This window comes from Triticum aestivum, chromosome 3D (genome assembly GCF_018294505.1).
Source record: "Triticum aestivum cultivar Chinese Spring chromosome 3D, IWGSC CS RefSeq v2.1, whole genome shotgun sequence".
NCBI lineage: Eukaryota > Viridiplantae > Streptophyta > Magnoliopsida > Poales > Poaceae > Triticum > Triticum aestivum.
The window spans coordinates 425,736,155-425,748,683 of record NC_057802.1 but is presented as its reverse complement, the minus strand read 5'-3'; the positions used below and the strand labels follow the sequence as shown (position 1 = coordinate 425,748,683).

General features: G+C 46.9%; 1 long non-coding RNA gene across 1 annotated transcript; it reads left to right on the top strand.

The window, feature by feature from the left end:
* The first annotated feature begins 2,815 nt into the window (after positions 1-2,815).
* LOC123074826 (uncharacterized) lies at positions 2,816-5,095 on the top strand. Its single transcript, XR_006436056.1, has 4 exons — positions 2,816-3,231; positions 3,354-3,812; positions 3,939-4,226; positions 4,308-5,095. It is a non-coding gene; the product is annotated as an uncharacterized lncRNA (long non-coding RNA).
* The last annotated feature ends 7,434 nt before the right edge of the window (positions 5,096-12,529 follow it).

Sequence of the window (12,529 nt, the reverse complement as noted above, 5' to 3'; positions counted from 1 at the left end):
TCTTACAATTCAGAACGTCAATCAGAGAGAGAAACCGAGCTATGCATTTAGCACGGCAGGTGTGTGTGCAACCCTTGGAGGTGATGACTGGATGATTTTATCTTCGTTGCTATTGACAAAACGATTTTCTCTTCGTTGCTCTTGACAAAACTGACCGGAATGGACGAGTTACGGTATGTATGGCCATCAAAACTATGAGTCTCTTTGCTTGGGTCCTGCAGTACCGGCTCTGGCGGTGGCGAGTAGTGCCGTAATAGTCTGCGGCTTGTTGGAAACAAAACCAAGCGCTTCCCAGGTCGTGGTGGTCCATGCAGAACTCGGCTAGGTTCAACCAACTAGTGGCATCCACCAGCCGGTCCTCTGTCCGGTGGAACAACTTGAAGGCCTTCTCCAAGGCGAGTCTCGTGGCAGCGACTTCCTGCTCACCTGTCATGAGATGGTGGGCGTTGTAAATTTAACTAAATATCATATATATCGAGCATACATACATACTCCCTCCGTTTCTAAATATTTGTCTTTCTAAAGATTTCAACAAATGACTACATACGAAGCAAAATGAGTGAATCTACACTCTAAAATATGTCTATATACATCCGTATGTGGTAGTCCATTTGAAATCTCAAAAAAAACAAATATTTAAAAACGAAGGGAGTACATGCATACATACATACCTTTGTCTTGGATCATGTCGTAGAATTGCGCGGAGTGGAGCAGCGCACTGGCCGCACCCAGTCTATCGCCCAGCTGCAGGTCGCAACGACAAATTAAAGGTCAGTGATAATCATCTTGCACTTGTGCGTGGATCGACCGTGTGCTGAAAACAAGGCATCACACCACAAATCCCACCGTGGTCCATCTCTACTCTCTCTCTCTTCCCAACCAGATTAATTTGTGAATAGCTTCGGATGCCTTTCCTGGTATCATGTCCACGGCCCATGACCGGACATAAAAATAAATATATACCAAAACATTTACGGGTCAACTTTGGAAATGCACTAAAGGCCCAAATCCACCCTGCCAGCTTGATTATGTAAACACACATGGCATATTCACTTTTGAGGGGGCAGGACGGATCGATCGACTCCAGGAAATCGTGAATACGTCGGACACGAACAGGCAGCCGTCGGCGGACTGGCGATTGGCGATTTTGCGAAGCACCGAAACCCTAGACCCAGCTACAGGTGCAGCTGCCTCCCATATGATTAACCAATCTTCCTGCTGCCGTGAAGGCGCAACAACAACACTTTTGCAGTACCGTTTTTGCTCTTCGTCACCGCATCTGGACCACCAATTCTATTTTGAACTTTTCATCCCCAAGAGCAAGGTTCATTCTTAATGTATTTTCTTGTATTGAAATGACCAGCGAGCAATACTATTTTATATTTTATATTTTATTTAATCACCTATATTTGTTTGGTTGTGTTCCTATATCTTCATCATGTATACTAGAATTAGGAAGCATGCTTGTGGTGGAAGCGGCGATTTGGCGCCCGTGCTCAGCTGCACCTGAAATCGCGCATGTCCGTTTCAGGCTCGGGATGGGAACAAATCCAGCTGGCGTGGCAGGTGCGAGCGGCAGTAAATCAGGCATACAGCTGAATACAGTACAAAATAGTGCCGAAGATGTGGGGCCAAAGCGTAGCTGCGGAACGGACGGCGCGCGAGCGCGCACTGGGCCGTGGACCAGGACGTCACCATTTTAGGCGGGCCATGGATCAGATAATGGGCCCAGGACGGTACACGACATCTGAGCCGTCTGTCGGGCGGCGGGCCACCACACGTGCTCGTGTGAGGGCGAGAAAGGGCTGCCCCTCCCTTGGCCTAGTTCATTCTGGAAACCCTCGCCGCCACCCGGTTTGGGAGAAAACGCCGATAGCGACGGCTGCATCGGGTGCTTGCGGCGGTGCTAGTTCTTCGCCGTCGACAAGCAGGGGATGGAAGCTACGGGTATGGAGTTCCTGCTTGATGCGGTCGACATGTTAGTCTATACAGATATATGAAATTCTTATAGGGATTTGGTGAGCTAAGCTACAACAGACGCAGTAGTGCCCTGACGAACTGCCCTTTTGTGCTGGTGATTGCCGTGGTTTTTTAAGGTTCCCATTGAGAGAGGAGTTCGATGAAAGCCTTGAACAGCCAGATCCGATTCCCCTCCTCGTCCTGCTAGAGAACGGGGCTAGAAATGCGGACCCTGGTGATTCAAATGTTGGGCCTGGGATCGGTCAGAAGGTGGGAGACGATGCCACAGGTGGAGCGGGTGAAGGTTTGCGCCGTCGGCGTGATGCATCTCCGACGAGGTCGGCCCAGTTGACCGACAAAGCAAATCCAGAGGCCCCTGGCCGGTCTAAAAGGTGTCAAGCAAAAACCACACCTGTTTTTTTGTCCGTTTTAGTAGAACTATGTATGCAACTTCATATGCAGTATGCGTTCTATGTCCATAGGAAAAAGTTCCCTTTCTTAAAAATTTAGCTTACAGATTTGATGCAGTTATTCTAGGAAATTGCATAGGGAATGACTGTACTGAATATGAGGCGTGTTGATTAAAAAAATTCAGGCTTCGTCTAGGCAGTGCGCCACCAAACAGAGCAATCATGTCCCTCCCGGATAAGCGCTCTGGAGCAGTCAATCCACAAGTATGTAGAGCAAACTGACAAGAGTGTAATACGGCCTGACAAAGGTTGTGAACCATGGGAGAGAAGGTGCACTGGCCATCTCATTAGCACATTGACGTTTACACCAAGGATTTGTTAAAGCAGCAGAGAGAAAACATTGTGAACCTGGGGGAAGTCTATATTATAATTGGTAGCTTTTTTGGTTGCGTTGAGAAGGTGCCATTCATGAAAAGGACTCTTAGTAATATTTGTGGAAAGATTAGTCGTGAACAAGCTGTGGATGATGTAAGGAAGACGCTGGAGGTGTTTGCTGACATCCGTTCTACTGACCCTGGCTTCACCTATGTGGTTTTGACTGACAAGTCCATCAAGGTTAAAAGTCTCATGTGGGCTAATGGGAGCAGAAAAATGCAATACAAGTTATTTGGTGATGTGGTCACATTCGACACTACATACAGGATAAACCTTTATGACATGCCGTTTGGGTTATTGTCGGAGTTAACAACCATTTTCAGATCATTATTCTGGCAGGGGTGTTGATGCGGGATGAACAAGAAGAAAGCTTTCAATGGGTTTTCGCGGATGATGGGAGGCCGTGCCCCAAAGAGAATACTCACAGGTCAGGTTAATGGCCCAAGTTTTAAAAGCCTACCAGCCTAACTTTTAAATGCACTTGTATAAGGCAAAAATAATTAATTGCTACAAATTTTTTGGATCTAAATAGTGCTGTTTTGTTTGCAGACCAATGCAGGGCTATGGAGATGTCGATCAGTAAGATTTATCCAGCTACTGTTCACCGGTGGTGCAGGTGGCATGTTCTGAAGAAAGCGAAGGAAACCCTGGGACTGCTATACACGAAGAAGAGCGACTTCCAGGCTGAATTTCAAAAGGTTGTGAACCACATGCTAACTCAAGATGAGTTTGAGGCGGCTTGGGGCTTGTTGTTGGATAAATGTAATCTGAGGAAGCACACGTACATGACCCAAATATATGAAACCAGGAAAAAGTGGGCACAACCGTACTTCAAGGGTGTGTTTTGCGCAAAAATAATGAGCACCCAACGCACTAAGAGTGCAAACCATGTGTTGAAGAGATGTGCATGCCTCCTGCTAGCCCAATGCATGTTTTCGTAGGCAGTACATGAGGTTGCAATTTGACCGCGAGGGTGAGGAAAGCTACGAGGAAAAGAGGACAATGATTGTAAGTATTTGTTTTGCAAAGTCTTGTTGATTACATTTGTGGAAGCTTCATCTACATTTCTTACATAGGACTTGTTCCGGTTGCCTGATACACTTATTTGGATGGTGCTAAATAAAAATATGGCAGGGCGGAGCCGTAAGGAGAACCAACCTTTGCAATAGAGTGGCACACAAGCAAAATCTACACTAGAAATATGTTTGAGGAATTTGGCCACCTCCTAATTGAAGGGATGGCATACAATGTCACTGAAGTGGAGAGGTTCAGGAAATATATAATAACTCACAACAATGCAGCAAAAAGAGAAAAATGGAGCAGGGTTGAGTACGAGGTGACCATAAACGAGACCAATCAGTATTCACTTGCGAGTGTGGCCAGTTTGAGCACACTGGGATGTTGTGCAGCCATGTCTTGAGGGTATGCTGGCATTTACATTTTTATATCTTAAATGCAAGCAATCTGAAAAATCTAAAATGCTAACGCTTCTGTATGGCATAGGTCATGGATATACTTCATCTGGAGGAAATCTCTAAGCACCATATTGTCGAGCGGTGGACAAAAGAGGCAAGAGATATACTTCTGAAGCACTTGGTTCAGTACCAGAAAGACAATTCAGCAAACTTGTCATTCACATGCAGAAGCGCGAAGCTATACCTTAAAGCCATGGAAGTCATGCGGATGGGCGATGCAAGTGCTGCATCTTTTGATCACATGTATGCTGGTCTCGAAGCTCTGCTAGTGAGTGGAGCACCATTGGCAGAGAAGAGGGATGGGTTGGCATTTGAGGACCGTTTGGATGGAACGGTAGGTGGAAGACTGCAAGGCAACGTCGAGATTGCTTTTGTTGAAGGAGACGATGGTGCTGACCAGTGCCATAGTGGTGGGCAATCTGTTAGTGTGAATGCCCTCCAGGGCTTGGAGCTCCAAACAAGCATAGGGGGCCGGAAGGCCAACAAACAACAGGGGGAAGGCACCTTATGAAGGTCTAAGTAAACGAACCAGATTCTGCAGAATTTGTCGTCACGAAGGTCATGAAAAGACCACGTGCCAGAGAGAGGGGTTGTGCCAAAAAACCCGGTGAAACCTAGGAAATGCAAGAACTGCGGGATAGAAGGCCATCAACGAAATACATGCAAGAGGCCACTGGGTGTTGATGAGAACTGAGCTATGAATTTTCAGTTTGTAATGCGTGTTGTTGTTTAATCTGGGGATTTTCTAGTGTGTTTCAGTTGAGCACTGCTCCACGCTTGTACCTCAATCTGCAGGGGCGTGTTTCATGATGTATCTGATAGCAACTGATATTTCTATAGTTGTCTGAACTCTGTTCGATTAGCATATTTGCTTAAATATCGTTTTGTTTGCAGCGCTTGAACATGACAAAGTTTTATATGAATAATGTGTTGGATCACCCTTCCAAAAATGCTGTTTTGCATACATATGATAAATCATGGGATTACATACCGAAATGGTACTCTATTGGCGGCGGAGATGGGGATGGCTAACCAGGGAGAAGAAGGTTGATTTGTTTTCCGGAAATGGCTGGCTATGAGAGCTGGGTGGCGAACTGGCAATTGTGGGTAGGCATTTATGGCGTGTGACGTGGACGCCGTTTGTGCGACGAAGGAGCAACACGGCTCAGAAACACAGCCGAGCCATCCAGTGTCGAGCTGATCCGCGACCACAGTACGCCTATGCGTCGCAATGAATGCGCCTCTGGCATGGACAAATTATCACGATATACGGACGGGAAATACAGGCAAGCGCATGGATCCACACGCCAGCCATCGGTCTGGATTTCAGGATCAGCTGAGCCCGGGCTCAGAAACAGATTTTCGGCTTGTGGTGCTCAAATTGTAAGAAGAAAGAAAGATTAGAAGTTGATGTCCAATGTCAAAAGGTGTAACGCCCGGATAATTAAGCTACAGTAATCCCACGCTAATGATGCCACGTCACCATGGTTACTATTGCTAATCTACCGTGAGGTCAAACCCTTTCAAAATTCAAATTCAAATTAAAGTCAACAATAAAAGTTTTTCAAAATTTAAAACAAAAATGTTCGGGAGGTGCCATATTTTGCATAAGTAAATATGGTCTAATAAACACATTTTTATAAAATGCCTAGATAATTTAAAATGATTTAAAACAGAAAAGAAAATAAATAAAAAGAAAGAAAATACAAAAGAGAAAAAAACCCTGGACCGTGGCCCAACTGGGCCAACCCACCAGGCCCAGCCGGCCACCCCCCAATTCCCTTATCCCCACCCAGTGAGACCGTGGACCCCCCCACCGACACCCCACTCCCCCCCAAAAATATCTCCCCCCTCTCCCCCCGATTGGATCGGGATCGAGAGGAGGAGGCCACCGACGCCGCCTCGCCCTCGCCGGCCTGCCTCCTCCTCCCCATCGGTCTGCCTCCTCCGTCGCCGGTCGTCTCCGTCTCCACCTCGCACCCCACTGCCGTTGCCCTACGAATCACCGTGAGCCCGCGACCCCTCTCTCTCTCGCTTGCACGCTCGCGCCGCCTGTCGCCGCGCGCCGACCACGTCGTCTCCCGCGCCCAGTCTCTCCCGCGCCCAGTCTCTCCCGCTCACCACGCCGCGCCACCCACCGCACGCGCCAGCCGTGCGCAGCCACCGCGCCCGCGCACGCTCACCGCAACCGCGCGCCCCGCCTCTGCATCGCCTGCATCTCGCCCACGGCCGTTCTGCTCCGCCCGCGCCACCGCGGTCCCTCCCGCTCGCGCCGCGCGCCTACCCCCCTGCAGACCCTGCCGACCACCGCGCCGCCCTGCTTCCTCTGCTGCGCCGCCACTGGCCCTCCTAGTCAGCGCCCGCTCGCCCCCGTCCGGCTCACCGCGCCCCTGCACCCGCATCGCCACCACACCGCGCTGCCCCGCTCACCCGACGCTGAGCTCGCCTCGGCTCCAACCGCGCTCCCGCTCGGCCCCTGGCCTCGCCCGCAGCCCCCTCCCCGTGTGCCGCTCCCGCGCCCGCAGTCGCGCAGCTCTGCCGCAGCTACCTCTGCCGCCAGCCATGGCCTCGCCCCGCTGTGTACCCGTTGCCCAGCACCCGCTCGGGTTCGCTCCAGGTGCCGATGCCCGCTAACGCCCGCACGCCCGCTAAGGCCCTTGGCCTATGGCAGGAGGGCCCCACCCCCTCAGAACGTATATAAAAAAAGGAATTAAAAAATAAAACAAATAATAAAAATAAATTTAATTAATTAATTAATTAATTAACTAAATTAATTAAGTTAATTAATCCTGTTTAAATTAATCTAATTAATTAGTTAATTTAATTAAACAGTAATTAATTAGCTAAACCCTAATTAAACTAAGCAGTGTATGACATGCGGGACCCACACGTAGTTGACCCAGTCAACTGCACAGTTGACTGCTGACGTCAGCATGATGTCATGCTAACGTCATCTTTTACTATTCTGGATAATGTTGACTTAAAATGATTTAATAAATCCTAAAATGATTAAATCTTTAGAAAATCATATAAAATAATCCGTATCTCGGATGAAAATACTTTCTACATGAAAGTTGCTCAGAACGACGAGACGAATCCAGATACGCAGACCGTTCGTTCGCCACGCATCCCTAACATATCGAACTCGCAACTTTCCCCCTCCGTTTCATCTGTCCGAAAATGCGAAACATCGGGAATACTTTCCCGGATGTTCCCCCCTTCGCCGGTACCACCTACTGCCGCGTTAGGGCACACCTAGCACCGCTCATTGTCATGTCACGCATCGTCATGCTTATGTTTGTATTGTATTTACTGTTTCTTCCCCCCTTCTCTCCGGTAGACTACGAGACCGATGCTGCTGCTGCCCAGTTCGACTATGGAGTTGACGACCCCTCCTACTTGCCAGAGCAACCAGGCAAGCCCCCCCCTTGATCACCAGATATCGCCTATTCTTCTTTATACTGCTTGCATTAGAGTAGTGTAGCATGTTATTGATTTCGGTTAATCCTATTCTGTTGCATAGCCTGTCAATGTTGCTACAGTTGTTACCCTTACCTGCTATCCTACTGCTTAGTATAGGATGCTAGTGTTCCATAAGTGGCCCTACACTCTTGTCCGTCTGCCATGCTATACTACTGGGCCGTGATCACTTCGGGAGGTGATCACGGGTATATACTATATACTTTATATACATGACACATGTGGTGACTAAAGTCGGATCGGCTCGTTGAGTACCCGCAAGTGATTCTGATGAGGGGGCTGAAAGGACAGGTGGCTCCATCCCGGTAGAGGTGGGCCTGGGTTCCTGACGGCCCCCGAGTGATACTTTGTGGCGGAGCGACAGGGCAGGTTGAGACCACCTAGGAGAGAGGTGGGCCTGGCCCTGGTCGGCGTTCGCGGATACTTAACACGCTTAACGAGATCTTGGTATTTGATCTGAGTCTGGCCATTTGGTCTATACGCACTAACCAACTACGCGGGAACAGTTATGGGCACTCGACGTCGTGGTATCAGCCGAAGCTCTTTTTGACGTCACCGACGGAGCGGCGCGCACCGGATTGGACTGGAACGCCTGCTAGGCTAGGTCTGCTTCCGGCCGCCCTCGCAACGTGCAGGTGTGCAATGGGCGATGGGCCCAGACCCCTGCGCGCATAGGATTTAGACCGGCGTGCTGACCTCTCTGTTGAGCCTAGGTGGGGCTGCGACGTGTTGATCTTCCGAGGCCGGGCATGACCCAGGAAAGTGTGTCCGGCCAAATGGGATCGAGCGTGTTGGGTTATGTGGTGCACCCCTGCAGGGAAGTTTATCTATTCGAATAGCCGTGTCCCTCGGTAAAAGGACGACCCGGAGTTGTACCTTGACCTTATGACAACTAGAACTGGATACTTAATAAAACACACCCTTCCAAGTGCCAGATATAACCCGGTGATCGCTCTCTAACAGGGCGACGAGGAGGGGATCGCCGGGTAGGATTATGCTATACGATGCTACTTGGTGAACTTACCATCTACTCTCTTCTACATGCTGCAAGATGGAGGCTGCCAGAAGCGTAGTCTTCAACAGGATTAGCTATCCCCCTCTTATTCTGGCATTCTGCAGTTCAGTCCATCGATATGGCCCTTTACACATATACCCATGCATATGTAGTGTAGCTCCTTGCTTGCGAGTACTTTGGATGAGTACTCACGGTTGCTTTTCTCCCTCTTTTCCCCTTTCTATACCTGATTGTCGCAACCAGATGCTGGAGTCCAGGAGCTAGAGATCCCGAGGATGATTCTACATGGAGTTCGGCTTCGAGGAGTAGTTAGGAGGTCCCAGGCAGGAGGCCTTGCCTTTTCGATCGTTGCTACTTTTGTGCTAGCCTTCTTAAGGCAAACTTGTTTAACTTATGTCTGTACTCAGATATTGTTGCTTCCGCTGACTCGTCTATGATCGAGCACTTGTATTCGAGCCCTCAAGGCCCCTGGCTTGTATTATGATGCTTGTATGACTTATTTATGTTGTAGAGTTGTGTTGTGATATCTTCCCGTGAGTCCCTGATCTTGATCGTACACATTTGCGTGCATGATAAAGTGTACGGTCAAATCGGGGGCGTCACACGTTGGTATCAGAGCCAACTGCCTGTAGGAATCCCCCTTTCCAACTCCTTGGCCGAAGTCGAGTCTAGTCATTGAAAAACTTTTACTAACATGGCTGTGTGGCTTACGGGCCCACGTCGCCATTGGGTGGTACTAGGATCTTTTACTCCTCGACCTTTACTCTGGGACTATGATCTCTCTCCTATTCTGGTTAAACGAATTTTGCTAAATCTAACATTAGGATCTCATTATCACTTTCACTCGGAGAGCCCCTTATTACTGATGATCGTCTGCTACACGTGAAGACCCTGAAAATACTCTCCGCTGATAACCCGAGAACTTGTGTTTCGCTTTTGCAATTCCCTTTCATCGATAAACTCCTATGGATAACCACGTATACTCGCCATTCATACAATGTTTCCCAGTTGATCTTGTTATTACAAGATACCCCGAAATTCTCTCTGTTGTTCCGAAAATCCTTTGAGCTTACTGCCTTGCTGTTCTTTGTCACCTGAATACCCCTACGGACAATTCTCGCCCTTACCGAGTATCCGCTCACTCCCAGTTGATTCAAGTATTTCACAAAAGTGTTCAAAATACCATTCGATCTTCCGAAAATCCTCAGGAGCCTTTTTGCTCTTGAAATTCTTGCTTACTTGCATTATGATTTATCTTAAGTCTCATAATCTTATTGGCATCTCTTGTCATTATCATTTTGAGTCCGTTGATTCAATTTGTTGCGAATGCTTGCAATCCTCAATCAGAGCCTAGAATTCATCCTTCCGGCTCAGACGTCATTTGAAACGTGAATTGGTTATCGACCAATCAAATTGCCGTCGATTGTACCCCTAAGTCTATTCAACTTATCCATTCTTAATCAGACCATTGGCTTCTGATCCCTTGATTTGGAAATGATAATTCCTTTGCATTTGAGCTTTGAATTACTCAGTTGTTTTTATAGTCCGATGCCCTTTCGTTCCTTCTTCCTCTGATAGAGTACCGATACTCGCATCAGCTCCGTTGTAGACCACAAGACCCCTTGTTGGGTTATTATCCGACAGTGTCCTTCATATTCAATAACCTTGTGATCATTTCCATGGATATATAATGCCTTTGGTAATTTGTATCCTCTGCTTGATAACCATACTCTACTTTTGAGCTGGTGATTTTACTCTTGAAGTTTGAGGTATATGTTTCTAAGATGCCCCGATGGATTGAACCTATACCTTCCCTAAAAACCGTATGAACCCGAAGGTTTTCACAAGTCATACCCTTCTGGTATTTTACCAGATAATTTTCTACCATACAACTTCATCGAATGCGAGAAGTGAATGAAAGGTTATGCATTGGAGAAGTGGGAGTCGACCTTGAACTTTGCGTTCATGCCCATGGACACGATGTAGATCTTATCATTAAAGCTTCTCTTAAATTAATTATTCCCTGGGTATAAGTTCATCTTATATCTGGGATCTGGCCTTTTGCAATCGTGGTTCCGACCATGTTCTCCTTTAAATACCATTTCTCGTGCAAGTTTAAGCACTTGTCCTCTGCAGAGCAATACCCCCCGTCCAACCTCTACTTTGGTCTGTCGTCGAGTATTACCCCCCTGGTATCTCGAGAATGCCAAGTAACTACTTAACTTCTTATGAGTTCTTCATCAACTAATATTCTTGCCGATTCCATTTTTCCAACGGGTTCTGAGTTGTTAGAACCCCTCAAAGACACCGATAAGTGAATCAATTCCGCACTCCGATTCAATAACTCTAAGTAATTTTTGTGGCTTACGAGTTTAATAATCCTTCAAGTCATTCCTAGCCTGCTCGGCTATGTCATTATCGTGCCGATTTTAACTGTGCTACCTGGTCCTTCTCAGCGCACAAATTTCGACAGTGAGCTAATCTTGCGTCGATCTTCCTCGTCATATCACTTCTCCTTGAACAGCAAACTTGATTTCGAGTTTGTGTCCTACCCGTGGTTCCTATAACCTTTCGCTTTCATCATTCCTTTGACTTGATGTCATCGTCGATCAATTACATCTTCTTGAAAACCTCTCGACAAATTTGTCGTGATCATTGTCAACAATTTGATTTCTTCCAAGTTGTGTGTCGAAATTCAGGATGAGAAATACCATCCTTGCCCCTCGATGAATTGTGTTATCATCGACAACATTCTTGCCTCCCCCCCAACACAAACTTGTTCATATTTTGTGTTGTATCTTGATTTCCCTGCTATCCAACCTATGTTATGTTCTACCGTGGAGTATTACCATCTTTGATGTCAAGAATGTCGTGAGCATTACTCCACCTCTTAAGAATTCTTGGTACAGTGATACTTCTCACCATCACCATTCTTTCTTGGTCCCCGTGTTGTTTCTAAACGAAATACCGACAATTGAACTATGATGTGCGACTTCAAAACTTCTAGCAACCCTATTGCTTCGAAGTTAATGGTCGATATTTCATTCTTAGACCATTGGTTATCGAACCACCATTCTAACATTGATCATGCTACTTAAGCCCATATTTCGGGTGCACCTTTCAACCAATGTTTAACTGTGTATGTTTTCCTCGAGCATACATCATTATATCATTTGCACTGACTAATGTTATCTCCTTGTTCACATAATTGTGGAAACCCATCTTTTGGAAGTCTCGATGAATTGTCGCTGAGTTCATCAGCTACCACCTTTTCCCTTCATTGGTTTAATGATGAGCTTTTGTTTCGGAACCCGCTTTCGTAGTAATTTTCCCGAGAATCTTACAATGTCGTCTCGTCAATTTGTTTTGCACCTTTTCTTCTCAGGCATCCTGAGTTTGAGGTATCCTGACACCAATCAGATCTGAATCTCGGTTAGATATGATGGTTGGAGCATTTTTCCAAGAGTCATAGCATTGGTCTTTATATAACCCAGTAGGGTGATTTCATGCCTAGAGGCCCTATTGTTATAAGTTTTCCTTTTTAGCAAGGTTAGCTATTCTTCCATGAGGAAATTGTAAGACTTACGCTATAAGTTGTTCCTGATGGATCCTTTGTGTATCCATAGCCTGATCTTACCTAATGACCATGTCAATGCTATCTCGAAGCATGTCTGTGGTACTCCGATCTTCAATAAAAACATTTGAAGCACAATGCTAAATTTTCGTTATCAATTATTCAAACACCGTTGTTTGGG